The following is a 15352-nucleotide window of genomic DNA, read 5'->3' as shown; positions in this document are numbered from 1 at the left end:
CTCTACTCCCATATATCATATATATGTTAAAAACTTAATGCATGATTATGATGAACATGAAGCCTTCTATCAAAATTGTGAAATTCATGACCCCTGTGTGAGGGGTTCAGGCTCTAGGGTGGAGCCAATATGGCCATATAGTAAAAATTTATTAAATCTTAGAAAATATTCTCTACTCCCATATATAATTGTTAAAAACTAAATGCCAGGTTATGATGTCCATGAGTCCCTCTACCAAAATTGTGAAATTCATGACTCCCGAGTCAGGGATTCAGGCTCTAGGGTGGGGCCAATGTGGCCATATAGAAAACCTTCTTCTCTACTACCATATATATTTGTTCAAAATTAAATGCATGATTATGATGAACATGAAGCCTTCAAATAAAATTGTGATATTCATGACCCCGGTGTCGGGGGGGGGGGGGGGTCAGACTCTAAGGTGGGGCCAATATGGTCATATAGTAAAAATTTATTAAATCTTTGAAAATCTTCTTCTCTACTCCCATATATATTTGATAAAAACTAAATGCCTGGTTATGATGTCCATGAGTCCCTCTACCAAAAATGTGAAATTCATGACCCCTGGGTCAGGGGTTCAGGCTCTAGGGTGGGGCCAATATGACAATTTAGTAAAAATGTATTAAATCTTAGAAAATCTTCTTCTCTACTACCATTTATATTTGTTAAAAATTAAATGCATGATTATGATGTCCATGAGGCCCTCTACTAAAATTGTAAAATTCTTGACCCCTGGGTCAGGGGGTTCAGGCTCTAGGATGGGACCAATATGGCCATATAGTAAAAATGTATTTCATCTTTGAAAATCTTCTTCTCTACTCCCATATATATTTTTGAATACCTGGTTATGATGTCCACTAACTCCTCTACCTAAATTGTGAATTTCATGGCCCCTGGGTCAGGGGTTTAGGGCTTGAGGGGGGGGGGGGGCAATATAGTGTTAATGCATATAATGTTTGAAAATGTTCCTCTCTATTCTCACACATCTGTATAAAAACTGACTGATGATTTTGTTTACCAGGAAGTCTTCTACTGAAATTTTAATTTTCATGTCCCCTATTGTATAGGTTTCGACTCTAGGGCAGGGCGAAAATGGATGTATAGGTGTTAATGCTTATAATGTTAAAAAATTATATTCTTTACTCCCACACACCTGAAAGGAATACTGAATTCATGATTTTGTAGACCATGGCCAGATCTCTTAAGTTTTTCGCCAAAATTACAGGTTTCAGTTCTTTTTGAAAGATTTCAGGCAGAGAAGTGGTCGTCATAACAAATTTATAATTTTTATGCTCCAGAATGAAACCTAATTAAATGCATATATGAGACTCCTCGACAAGTTTGTGTATGGTTTATATGCTACTCAGGTGACCGTTAATGTTAATTGGCCTTTTATTGTAAGTAATACGGGAACATTTGTCCGAAAGTCGACTGCTTGTTTCGATGTCAGTCGGATGACTTTAATTTCTTGCCCGCTTCAACTTTTACCTATGGGCAATAGATTAAAATCCAAAAATATCAAGTTGTTGATTTGAATTGCATACGGTAGCGATTTACTCGTACATAAAATTACCGGAAATGTCTATTGTCAAGTCGTACATAAATTCATGTTTTAACTTCGCTTTCTTACGATAATTTAAAACATATTGAGTCAATTGACTTTGAAAACAATTTGGTTTGTCCTTTTACCAAAGAAGTCAACAAAGTTTGATGAATATTTATTAAAGGGTTTTCTTGGAATTTTGCTAAAGAACTGACAATGGACACACATACATACATAAACACACGCACAGCAGCGATGCTATATTTCCCTCGCAACAAGTTGCGCGAGGGGGTAATAAAACCATATATTTACCCTTATTTTGATTTCTTTAATCATATTTACAGCCATTAAATTCAAATTTTAATTCATTTGCGATTTAATACAGTTATGAGCATTCATTATTTAAGTGGTAAGTTGGAAATTCTGTTGTTAAATGCAGCCTAGATTTTTGAATTTCAAAATACTGACATGATAATGTTAGGAGTTGAAAAATCATATTGCTCCCTGTGTTATGGCAATTAGCACATCCAGCAGGTAGTTCATCATCTCATAGTTTTCATCAATAGGTCTTTTTCATATCTTTTTCTATAGATAATTGGCTTATCCCTCTTCCATCTGAATCTTCGTGCCAGGCAGCGATTACCCCGACATACGCTGCCTCAAAGTTGAAATCATTTTTTGCATACTGGCTGCAATGTGATAGGACAATAATCTTTCTGCATCTTCTACAGACTGCGGGGGCTGACCCTTTAAAGCAACATGAGACAATCCAGTCACTGGATCCAGCATGACTTTGTCAAAATGACAATTCAATTTGACCACATGAGCCAAAGAACCCAGGTGTTGAAAATTCTGGTGGAAGTTATGAAAATTACTAATTATTAAATGACCATTCCACATTAACATTCCTGCCAACGCGAGATATCAATAATAGTTGTAAAACTTGTTTATAAATTATTGGATAATAAATTTTAAAAAGTTCAGTGTTTAAGAGAAAATTTCTGAGTTAATGAGAAATGTCACATTTTCCCATTATAAATATCATTAGATATACATTTAGAAGTCTTCTGATTTTTTTAAAATCTCACAATGACAAAAATGGGTCAAATTTGTCATATCTCCCCATAAACGACTGGACTGAAAATCCTTTCCTTTTCATGTTAAAGTACTCATACTTTCCGAGAAAACCATTTGGCATAATAAATTCCGGCGAGAGAAAAAAAAATACCGTAACGGTAGAGCGTATATTTGCCATACGCAAACTAAATTGATAATGAATAAAAGTCGGCCATTATGATTTCCTGATTGCCTGACGTCATGACGTCAGGCATATCTAAGGTTTAAAAGTTACAATCTCCGAAACAGTGCAGACAATGGAATCAAGCAATATCATGATATTTCACAAAAAAGATTAACCGATGCATGTTCAAGGTGTCAGCATTTACATTCACAATTGATGAAAATGTTATATGGGATGTAATAACAACAGTGGCCAAGAGTTTTCAAGTAAAAGTGATGTTTACTATGCAGTGCACGTGTGTAATCCTGATTTAAAAATAGATCAGCATTCCACCATATTTGAAAAAGGGGGAGGGGGTCATCAGTTGTAACATATTGCCTATTACGATACAATGTAAGTAATAATTGGTGTTGGATTACCATTATTACAAGAGAGTCATCAGTTTGAATTAAAACAAATATATTTATACAGCTGGAATGTTTACTGGAGGAACTAAATCGCCAAAGCGGGTTGTGACCCGATTTTCGTTCAGTTGGGCGATTTCATTAATCTTGAAAAGGGGTCATAACTCGTGTGTCTCAATTTAAATGTACATTACTACATTTAACAAGTACGAATCAAGTGTGTTTAATTGTTAATTCCATAGATTTCTTCCAAAACATCCGATCTAAAGAATAATATACATAAATGTAACTGTTACAAAAAATGTCAAAAAATTCATCTGACCCCCCTCCCCGATCTCTGCCAATGGATGAGTTCATTCTAACATCTCAGACGTTGCGTGAATGGTAAAGCAGGACTTCGCGCCATAATGTCTTATTCATAGTTTCTGCGCGCCGATTAGTGGACGAGTCAATAATCTCCAGTTTTCAAGCTTACATGCACTTATATGATAAGTGTACATTCCTTTAAAAAATTGAATTATTAGAAAATTGAATTTCAAGTGATACTAGTATATATGTACATGTTCTAGATCGAAAAAAGACTGACATTTCGTCTTAAATTTGCACGTTCCGTTTATAAATTTATGAGCAGCAGCGAAAATTAAAATTCATTATTGATAAGATAGCCTAATTGATACATGCATGCTTCCATTGAATAATTTTGTTTAGTCAGGCAAGCTTTTAGGAAAGCTATTCCTTGTTTAACCCTTAAATTTTATGCTAGCTTTCCCTACGTAGCGGCTAGGCTACCATCCAACAGCGTCGCTACCCTAACTACGATCTTGAACGCGCACCAGGTATCTTCTGTCTATCGTCATGTTTCGTAACTTTGGCTTTCATAAACAAAAGGCACTCAGGTCTTGACGGTCACCTTAGTACGATAGCCTTAGACTGACCTATCAGGGGTGTCAACTTTGCATTTTTAGATTCAAATTAGAGTCTAAACTCTAATAAAAAAAACTCCCCTGTCTGTTATTCCCGCCATTTATAATTTGAATTTCGGATTATTAACACCTTAGCCCCAAGGGCCAAAAATTTTAAACTCTTGGTAAAATGCTTTAATGGTCGTTCTTTTAAAAATATTAATTCACAGTTTCAATGATAATGCACACAAGCATACGATGCACAGGAGATAAAAGTATATTAACCGATCAGACCAAACCTAACAGATAGTAAACCCCAACTTAAACCCTGGGTTTACTAGAGTAAATCCGGTCGGAAGTATACCCCTGACTGCAGACGATAAATGTGTATTCGGAATATACAGGGGTCAGGAATTTCAGGCCGTAGGTTGGTAAGTTAAAAGACGTTTCACACTTAAGGGCGTACAGTAGACCTAAATTTCCAAGTTAACCCCGACTGGACCCAAATTTTCAAAAAGCAAACTCAAAGTAAACCCAAGGTTAAGTTCGGGTTTACTCTGGTGTTCGGTTGGGTCTGATAAGTACTGTAATTAAATTAATACTCGTACCGCCAAGTGACAATTTACCTTAAAGTTTTAAACGACAAAAATGTAAAATTTATATGGACAACAGCAATAGGAGTGTCAAAAGTGACAGTAATTATTAACAAAATAAAAATGCAATTGATTTATTTCAAACGACGGTTAATGTACAGAAAAAAATATTGAAAATTTGAATAATTTCCACGATGTTGCCATGTTGGCTCTACCAAAAGGACTTAAACCCCCTGACTTAGGGACCAAAAGTTTAACAATTTAGGTAAAGGGCCTCAAAGAATAGCAGAACGTTTTTCTAAAATTTATATAGAGTAGAGAAGATTTTTTATGATTGAATACATTTTTACTATAATGTCATATTGGCCATAATCTAGGACCTGAACTCCTTACCCCGGGACCATTAATTTTAGTTTTGGTAGAGGGCTTCATGGGATTTAGATTTACTCCTATATCCATGAACAAATATACCGAATAAAAAGTTCACTATCAAAAAAGTCTTATTCAGAACTAAACATAACTCAAGGGTTTTAGATGAATTTCATGTTCCACAAAATGTTTCTGGAAATTTTTTAGCAAAATGTTAACCATGCGAGTCTTGCATATTCAGGAGTACTTTTGAACTTTTTTACATATGCAATAATAATCTTTTTCAAATAAATTTGTGTTTATGTTCACTAATGACAAAATTTAAAAGAGCATAATTTGTCGTTTATTTTGTAGAGATGCATACCTCCGTGTTGAAATCAATAATTTCTCAATAAATATTCTTCAAATGAAGCCAATCAACAAAAAATTACCAATGTCTTTGTGCATTTCATTGCTAGCGATGTACAGCAAATATTTTGAAAATTCAATGAAGAAACATAATCCAAGTATTAAATCCTCAGAAGAAAGCATTTTTCACCAAAGTTTATTACGGAAAAGTCAACTAATATCAGAAAGGAATTAAGAGATTTTGAGACAAAGGCCATCTCAGTGTATATAATAATTGACATCTCTGTTCAAATTGTTAAATGCGAAGATTACTTCGAATTACAGGTCATTATATACATGAATGGCTGATGGAATCAGTCATTATTTGTTTTAAAGGAAAACGCGGTGCAGAGAACATCCGACATGAATAAGAAGAAACTGTTTCATCTGATGAAATTTACGAAATCTTTTTACTGTTTAATCTGTGATAATGCTGCAAGTATTATGAAAGCCTCTGATTTTGCATTATCTGATTTCCAAGAACAGCACAACAAGTATTGAAAATGAGATTGAAAGTGTGATGATGATATTGATGACGAAATGTCTGAGTTATGCGAACATAATTCCCCAAGCATTCTCGTTGTCATGCACACTCTTTTTAACTTGTTGTGAAATATTGGATTGGTGTTTGCTCCCAAAGTCTCAAGAGTATAGTTGCAAAAGCTTCCAACATTGTGTCTTTATAAAGACATTTTATCAAAGGTTCACGAGAGCATACTGAATAGTTTTGACACAAAGTGTAGTTTCTCAACCTATGAGAGAAAACTGCTACATGAGCTTTTCCGATTTTCAGGACCGTTTTGAGAATGCCACTTTGGTTGTACAACAGGAGGTAAATGTTAATACAACGTTGGCCATCACTGTCACACTTTGTATAAAGCATCAAATGTGCCAGAGATCTGACATACTGGCAACAAAATGATCCAGACACGTACTCACTCTGTGCAATCCAGACTTTCACCATAAAAATGAGACGTGTATTATTGCAGCTGTTTTGAATCAGATATATCAAAATGAGACGGTATAAGCCAGGGACAGTAGAAGAGAGTTCAAGAGACTATAGCCCTTATTAATGAGAAATAAAGCAATATGAATAATCAAGATCTAGATTACTCAATGTCCCCGCAAAGCCCACCCACAAAAATGGGAAAACTGAATTATTTAAATCTTCTACCCCTCTCCCCCTAACACTAAAGCGGAAAAGAAATCCATCCATACCAGCAACAGAAATAGGTATCTACCTAGGTGAAGACTACACAAATGTTTGGCGGTCCTCATACATACTGGAGTCATAATCACTCCAGGTTTCCTTGCCTTTCCAGGTTGATCTAAAGGTATCTACCTGTACCAGCAACGACAGCACGTGTTAAATTTTCAGTGTAGCTGGAAAAAATTCAGACCAACAGAAAGATGCCGTTTGAGTGATTCAACATTTGAAAATCTATTGATGTACTCATAACGGTGGAAACTTGTCTGTACATCTCAATGCTATTCATACATGTTTTGTTCTGAACATTTTTTTAAAAAAAGACAGTTTATACCCCCGCTTACAAGAAGATGGTGTATATTAGTAATTCAGGTCCAATAAAGGGTGTGCAGGGATTTTCTGCGAGTTTATTTCCTATGTTATGCAAAATTTTAAAATTATATTGTTTTACAAGTGCTTTGCAACTTGAAAATCTGGTCGGTCAAAGATCACTCAGAATAAAGATAAATTTATCGTATATCATTATTTTAATTAGTTATTATAACAATGAATTTTAATTCAATAATTGTTAAACATTAGTTTTTTCATTCATTTTTTAAAAATTTCATTGCTGTTCAAAAAGATGTTTTAAGACTAGTTAATGATGTATACGGTTTATGGAACAGTTTTTTTTTAAATGCTCTCGGTGGCAGGTGCAATGCTTGTGGTTAGTTTTGAATTTCAACATTTAAAGTAAAAGTTTTTCGGGCTAGTAGTTCTACAATCATTTCATCAGGTCACATACAACTATTTTACCCCGTGCTCATTGACCACGCAAGTAGTTTTATTTTAAAAATGTATGTTTTTCCCCAAAATTCCCAGGGGTGCTAAATGGGCGAATTTGGTGCCTTTTCGGGCATGGATGGAAAGAAGGTTTGAAAAAAAAATACTACCTTAAAATAATTGGGAAAATTGATCTTTAAAGGCGCAATAGGAAGGGTCTAAAGAGGCCAATGTTTTCAAATATTCCGAATTGAAAGTGGATATTGCAGGGTAGGGGTTATTGAAGGGGCCATATCTCAGCCCCCTCTCGATTGATTTTCCTGTACTTTGGAAATGTTGTTGGACAAATGGTTGTCTGCTATTATGCCAAACTTGAATAGATTTGAGCCAGTGGAATTTTTTATATGAATTTTTGTTTTATAAAGGAATAAGAGGGAAAATAATTGTGGTTTGTGTCCATCAAAGAGATCATTTAAATCCACGCCATACCAGTTGTCTTCCTTTGAAGTAGTGGCGCTCGGCACAATGTTGACCTTATTTTGAGTCATCGGAGCGGGTAGCATTAATTGGAACAGCTGCAGGTTAAACATGGCTGTTCGCGTTCGATGTTTACTGTGTTTAGGATCGCCCTACTCAGCAGCATTTTTTCCGGCTGTTACTCTGTGGTAGACAGCTAGCGAGATTACTGATGTGTGGCCTGTTATGGACATTATTTCTGAATCGGCAAAATTATTCTTGAAGAGGATGCATGTTCCAGTAACCCTGAGGGAGAGATTTGTGTTTATTTTGGAAAGTTCGCTTTTTTGCTCAGTTTGGATAAAAAGGAACCAATGGAGTCTTTTCCCGTGTGTTGTTTCGTGTACCACGTTGGGTCTTCGCTAAGAAACGCGTCCCGTGGTCGCTGTCAAAGTCGGGGATTTTCCGCATGTAATTAATCTAGGTATTTTATGAAGGATATAACTGGACATATTGGTGATACCTCGATTTTCGATCATGCACCCCCAAAATTGTCTTTTTCATAAGATCGTCTCTTTTTAATATGTTCATCTTTGGTTTTTTGACATACCCTAGCCCTGGTTTTTTTTTGGTCATTACTGTCATGTTTTCTAATTCCCGATGACAAAAATCCATTTGAACTTTGTTAAGTAATCCACAAGAAGTTTCCCTTGATAAATACATGCTTACTTGAGTATAGTTTTTAAGGTCGCACTCTTCAATGCTTAGATAGTGCTCCACATCACCCTTTCCTTCTGTTTTTTTAACTCGGCCATTGCTTTTTTTAATCTTTCATTCCTCTGATGAAATTCCTGTTCTTTTATAATGTCAAGTTCCTTTTAAATGACGACATCGGGGGTTTTTTCGGTCTAAATTTTCCAACATAATTTCATCAAAGATTTCTCGGCAACTACTCATCGTGGATGTGTAAATTTTAACACATTCTTTGTTTAGACATGCCACATGTTGGGATTTATTTTTGTATGAATCGGACGGCAAGTTCCTGCTGAATTACTATTTTGTTTATTTCTAGCCTAAATTTACAAACAAATTTTCTTTAAAGATTCCTCAGCAAGCATTTATCGCAGAGATTTGAAATTTTAAGACACTCTTTGTTTAGGCATGTTATATGGTGGGATTCAATTGTGTACCAATCAGACGTCAACATCTTATTAAATCCTGTATGTTTATTTTTAGACTTCAATTTTAATAAATCTTCGTCAAAGATTTCTCGGCAACTTTATATTGCAGATTTTTGAAATTTTAACACTCTTTGTTTAGGCGTGCTATTCAATCGGATGTATATTTGTACCAATAAGAAGCCAACTTCCTGGTTTACGTCGGATTTTTTTATTTTGTAATTTCACATCAGAGCATTTTAAGTAACTGACAAAATTATCAAAGTACCTAAAATATTTACATTACATTTTAAAGTAACTGAACCCCAACTTTGACAAATGAGTTTCGGAACATATTTTTCATTTTTAGCTCACCTGAGCTGAAAGCTTAAGTGGGCTATTCTGATCACATTTTGTCCGTCGTCCGTCTGTCTGTAAACTTTTCACATTTTCAACATATTCTCAAGAACCACTGGGCCAATTTCAACCAAACTTAGCACAAAGCATCCTTAGCTCTAGGGGATTCAAAGCTGTGAAAATTAAGGACCACGCCTTTTTGCAAAGGGAGAAAATTGGGAATTTATGAAAATTTTCGAGAAATTTTCAAAAATCTTCTAATGAACCATAAGACCTGGAAAGCTGAAACTTGTGTGAAAGCATCCTCAGGTAGTGTAGATGCAAAGTTGTGAAAATCATGACCCCCGGGCGTCGGGTGGGGCAACAATGGGGGGTCGAAATTTACAATATGAATATATGAGTAAATCTTTAAAAATCTTCTTCTCAGTAACTAATCAGCCAGGAAAGCTGAAACTTGTGTGGAGGCATCCTAAGGTAGTGTATATTCAAAGTTGTGAAAATCATGACCCCGGGGGTAGGGTGGGGCCGCAATGGGGGGGGGGGGGGGTCGAAATTTTACATAGGAATATAGAGAGTAAATCTTTAAAAATCTTCTTCTCAGAAACTAATCAGCCTGGAAAGCTGAAACTAGCGTGGAAGCATCCCAAGGTAGTGTAGATTCAAAGTTGTAAAAATCATGACCCCCGGGGGTAGGGTGGGGCCACAATGGGGGGTTGAAGTTTTACAAAGGAATATATACAGTAAATCTTTAAAAATCTTCTTCTCAGAAACTAATCAGCCAGATGATTTTTTATAATTGTGAAGATTTTGGCCCCAGGACAATTCTTTGGCCTTACAAGAAGGTTCAGAGATTGATGTAGGTTTATATCCCATATACAAACTATTGTTAAGGATCTTTTTGAGAACTGCAATACTCAACATATGATATGACTATAAAATCATCCTGTTAGAAAAGTTTGGGCGGGGTATATAGGAATCACTTTGTCCGTCCGTCCGTCTGTCTGTTCAATTCGTGTGCGGTCCATATCTTTCTTATGGAGAAACATTGGAAGTTCTTACTTCACACAAAGATTGCTTATGACCTTAGGATGTGTCATGACCTTGACCTAAGCTCATTTCGTCAAGGTCACTGGCAGATAAAGTGCAAAATTCGTGTCCGGTCCATATCTTTTTAATGGAGAAACATTGGAAGTTGTTACTTCACACAAAGATTCTTTATGACCAAAGGGTGTGTCATGACCTTGACCAAGGTCATTTTGGCAAGGTCAAGGTCATTTTCACTGGCAGAAAAAGTGCAAAATTCGTGTCCGGTCCATATCTTTCTTATGGAGAAACCTTGGAAGTTCTAATTCACATCAAGATTGCTCATAACCTTAGGGTGTGTCATGACCTTGACCCAAGGTCAATTGAGGAAGTTCAAGGTCATTGTTAAAAAAAATCGGGCTCAGTATACCAATTATTCAAAATGTTTATATATTAAACGGCTGCTTGACATGTGGAATTTTGTTTGATTCGAGTCATGTTTGTTAACATAAGGATGCAAATGTCTTCGTGCATTAACAGATAACTTGAACTAAAATGGAAATTAAAGAATAGAAATTGGTTTGTGTACTCAAATAAGCATTAACAGTTTCAAAAAATAGAGCAGTTGTTCTTTATAAAAAATAGACGGTGAAATAGATTCATCCAATATTTTCTATAATAGAAAAAATACATGAGTTATGATTTTTTCTTAGCGGGGGGTATCAATGGTGAGCTTGCTTACAGTACCTCTAGTTCATACAGGATCTACATGTATTATTGTAAATTGTCCAGGTAGTTTGTATTATGACTCCATTAAGCTGATTTTATCTTACCTATTGTTCCTGAGTTGAGCGATGTGGCCCATGGGCCTCTTGTTTAGCTCACCTGAGCTGAAAGCTCTAGTGAGCTATTCTGATCACATTTTGTCTGTCGTTCGTCTGTCAGTCCGTCTGTAAACTTTTAACATTTTCAACATCTTCTGTAGAACCACGAAGCCAATTTCAACCAAACTTAGCACATAGCATCCTTAGGCTAAGCGATTAAAAGTTGTGAAAATTAAGGACCTCGCCTTTTTACAAGGGGAGATAAAGAATTATTGAATTTTTTTTTTGAAATTTTCAAAAACAATTTTCTCAAGATCCATAAGGCCAGGAAAGCTGAAACTCATATAAAAGCATTCCCAGGCAGTATAAATTCAAAGTTGTTAAAATCATTACCTCCGGGGGTAGGGTAGGCCCACAATGGGGGTAGAATATTTACATAGGAATAATAGAGTAAATCTTTAAAAATCTTCTTTCAGAAACCTTTTGGCCAGAAAATCTGAAACTTATGTGGAAGCATCCGCTGTTCGTGTAGATTCAAAGGTGTGAAAATCATGATCCCCGGGGGTAGGGTGGGCCCACAATGGGTTGGTCGAATATTTACATAGGAAAATACAGGGTAAATACTTTAAAAAAAATCTTGTTATAAACCATTCAGCCAGGAAAGCTGAATCTTATGTAGATTCAAAATTGTGAAAATCATGAATGTCTTGGGTCGGGTGGGGCCACAATGGGTGGGCCAAATTTTGAAATATGAATATATGAAGAATAAATCTTTAAAAATCTTCTTCTCAGAGACCAATCAGCCAGAAAAGCTGAAACTTTGGTGGAAGCAACTTCAGATAGTGTAGATTCGGGGGTAGGGTGGGGCCACAATAGGGGGCGAATTTTACATAAGAATAGAATTTATAGAGAAAAGTCTTTTAAAATCTTCACAGAAACCAATCAGCAAGGAAAGCTGAAACTTGTGTTGCAGTTGTCAGGTAGTGATGATTTAAGTTTGTTCAAATCATGATCCTCGGAGGAAGGATGGGGTCACAACGGGAGGGGAGGCATATTTGTATACAGGAATATATAGAGAAAAATCTTTTCTAAAAACCATTTGCCTAACAAAGCTGTAACTTTAGTGAAAGCAACTTCAGGTTATGTAGATTTAAATTCGTTAAATTTAAAATCTTAAAGAGTAGGGTAGTGCCACATTGTAGATTCAGTTGTACAAAGGGAAACATTTTAATTCTATAAAATTGTTCAGACTTTGGCCCCTGGACGATTCTTGGGCCTCACAAGGGATTCAGATTTTGATGTAGGTTTATATTCCTATATTATATAAACAATTGTTTAGGATCATTTTTAGAGCTGTGGTGCTCAACATATGATATATCCTTTTAAAAAAGGGACTAGATTATAAACATAAGAATATCCAGGGGGAATGGATTTTTATTTATACAGGATCTACGCGTATTGTATCACATTGTCCAGATATTTTGTATTATAACTCCATTAAGCTGATGTTATCATGCCTATTGCTGTTTAGGTGAGCGATGTGGCACATGGACCTCTTGTTTAGCATTCCCAACTAACAGAGGACCTATCTCCAGGGAGGAGATACAAATTGGTCTGACTATGCTAAATTTTTCTGAGTATGACTGGATTTTTCGGCATTTTCCCTACCACGCCCAAGCCACTACGTAAAAAAACACTTTGTTTTTTGTACACCGGGTTTTCCAAAGGTTATTGAAATGGTGAAATTGACGGGCGGGCGGCTACCAAAATGGTACCGTCATTGTACAGATATAACTCCTACAGTTTTCAAGAAAGGAAGTTGTTTTGCAGATCAATTGTTCAATATACATGTATCAAAGGTGTGCATATTGCTCGTATTTTGATTTCTGATAATCTATGTAAAAATACCGGCTGTTGAACTTTGTCATTTAATCAAAATATTGCATATAGAGTACTTCTGTTGTACGGATAACTGCTTCTACAATTTTCAAGTTAGGAAGTTGTTTTGCAGATCATAATTCAGAGATGTGCACACTACTTGAATTTTGATTTCTGATAATGAATAAAAAAAATTGAACTCGGGGTCATTTTTTGGCAAAATATTGCATAAGTACGGATAACTGCTCCTACAGTTTTCAGTATATGAAGTTGTTGTCTTGCAAATCAAATGTACATATACCGTCGGTGTGTGTGTAACGTATTAGCGCTCTCGCTTTATGAAATACCCTGAATAATACAGACGGTACCTTTGAGGCACGTTACGATATTGGTTTCGAATGCAAGTTAAATATAATGATTAAAAGAGTCACATGATAGGTAGAGTTTTTTTAAAAAAAATATGGACTCAAGAAGGTTGGTGCCGACTCCAGTCCATGCGGACCCTACTCGGTGCTAGGTTCTGCACCGAACCCGGTTGCACGGTGCTAAACGATAACTTTCGTGCTAGGTGTTCAATCTACTCGGGTGCCAGAAGGGATTAATTCTGTTATTTTATCAGTAAAGTACATGTACTATTAACTTTGACCGCAAACAGGCTATTAAAATTCTTTCAACATTCATATAACATTAAAGTCAGTACAATTACGAGATTCGGGTAGTACCATGCATAAAGACCCATATAAACTTAAGACTCGTGCACACTGGGTAAACTTGGAAGGTGCAACTAGTCTGAATTGCACTAATTTAGCAAATGTTACATAAAGCAATTTCTATGCCTTAGCTATATAGCCAAGGCAAATCTATAGCTTTATCTAAACTTTTTAAAAACACATATTCAGAGAAAACCGGGAAAAACCAGTTTTCACGGGATCAGAGTCCAGGGATGCACCGACTAAATTCTAACTACTTCCATAAAAGTAGTAAACTAATAAATTATTTCAAAACTCTTTAATCTTACATTCTTACTATACATTTTCAACATTTCTCCTAAATTAATCAGCACAAATACATATATGTTACATATTCATACCTTTACTCGGTGATGGCACGATAACCTGCGGATGACTTTCTGCTAATTAGGATTCTGATCTCTGACCACACGCATTCAGTGCGTTCCCTTTAATATACTGTGACGCACATCACATTTTACATCATAACTTTGTATGAAAATTAATATTCAAAACTATCTTTGAGTTTTTTTCTATGAATATCAGCTAGAATTAATGATCAATGATCAATTCTATGAATATCAGCTAGAAACGGTATTACACAGTTGAGAATGGGCGTCTTCCGTGGGGAGAATCACTACGGAAGATAACCTTATAATGTGTCTGGCTTTCTTCTGTTCCGGAGATAATAGAGGGAAGGAAGCAGCGGTTCCTCTATCTGGTCCTCGACTTATTTAAGTCCCTCGATCAACAGGCAAGGGGGTGCGGGAGATCCTCCCGGAAGGATGGAGGCTTAACTCTCTAGAACTTCTAAGGGACACCCCCAGAAAGAAATCGTCGATGCGACTTGTGTACTTATTTAATTCATCTTGGGCTTTACTGCCCCACATCCCATCAGATCGTCTAACCACCTCCATCCTTTTGGAGCTAGAGTGTTTTCCATGACCATACAAATGAGGGTGAAAATGTTTTACAGCTAGTATAATTGCCAAAAGTTCTCTCCTCGTAACGTAATAGTTACGTTCAGATTTACTAAATGACTTTGAAAAGTAAGTAATCACTCTCACTCTCTCTTCTCCCATCTGTATTTGTGAAAGAACTGCGCCAGCTCCATAGTTGGACGCATCAGTATCTAATAAATCAAAGTACTGAAAGTACTGATAGGCGGAAGCATGATTGCAAGTTGTCAATGTCATAGTGTTATCATAACTATTTTCTTTTTATGAATTAGTTTGATAACATAAAACACTATAATTCTAATATGTCAATTAAGGTATATACATGTAGTAAATGGGGAAATACTCTGTTACTGCACCAGATTAGTCTGCATCATGCCTTAAATAAAGATTCAATGAGAAGAGCAATTTAAACATCAAAACATTTGTTTTGTGAAGTACATTCGTATAACAGTTTATACTTATATGCAAGCTGAAATTACAAGAGTACATTTTCATTTATTATGCCGATTTATCAAAAATGTTCATTTTGATATCAAAATGATGAA

The sequence above is a fragment of the Magallana gigas genome, chromosome 3 (genome assembly GCF_963853765.1).
Source record: "Magallana gigas chromosome 3, xbMagGiga1.1, whole genome shotgun sequence".
In the NCBI taxonomy this organism is placed as follows: domain Eukaryota; kingdom Metazoa; phylum Mollusca; class Bivalvia; order Ostreida; family Ostreidae; genus Magallana; species Magallana gigas.
This window is presented reverse-complemented; position numbering follows the sequence as displayed.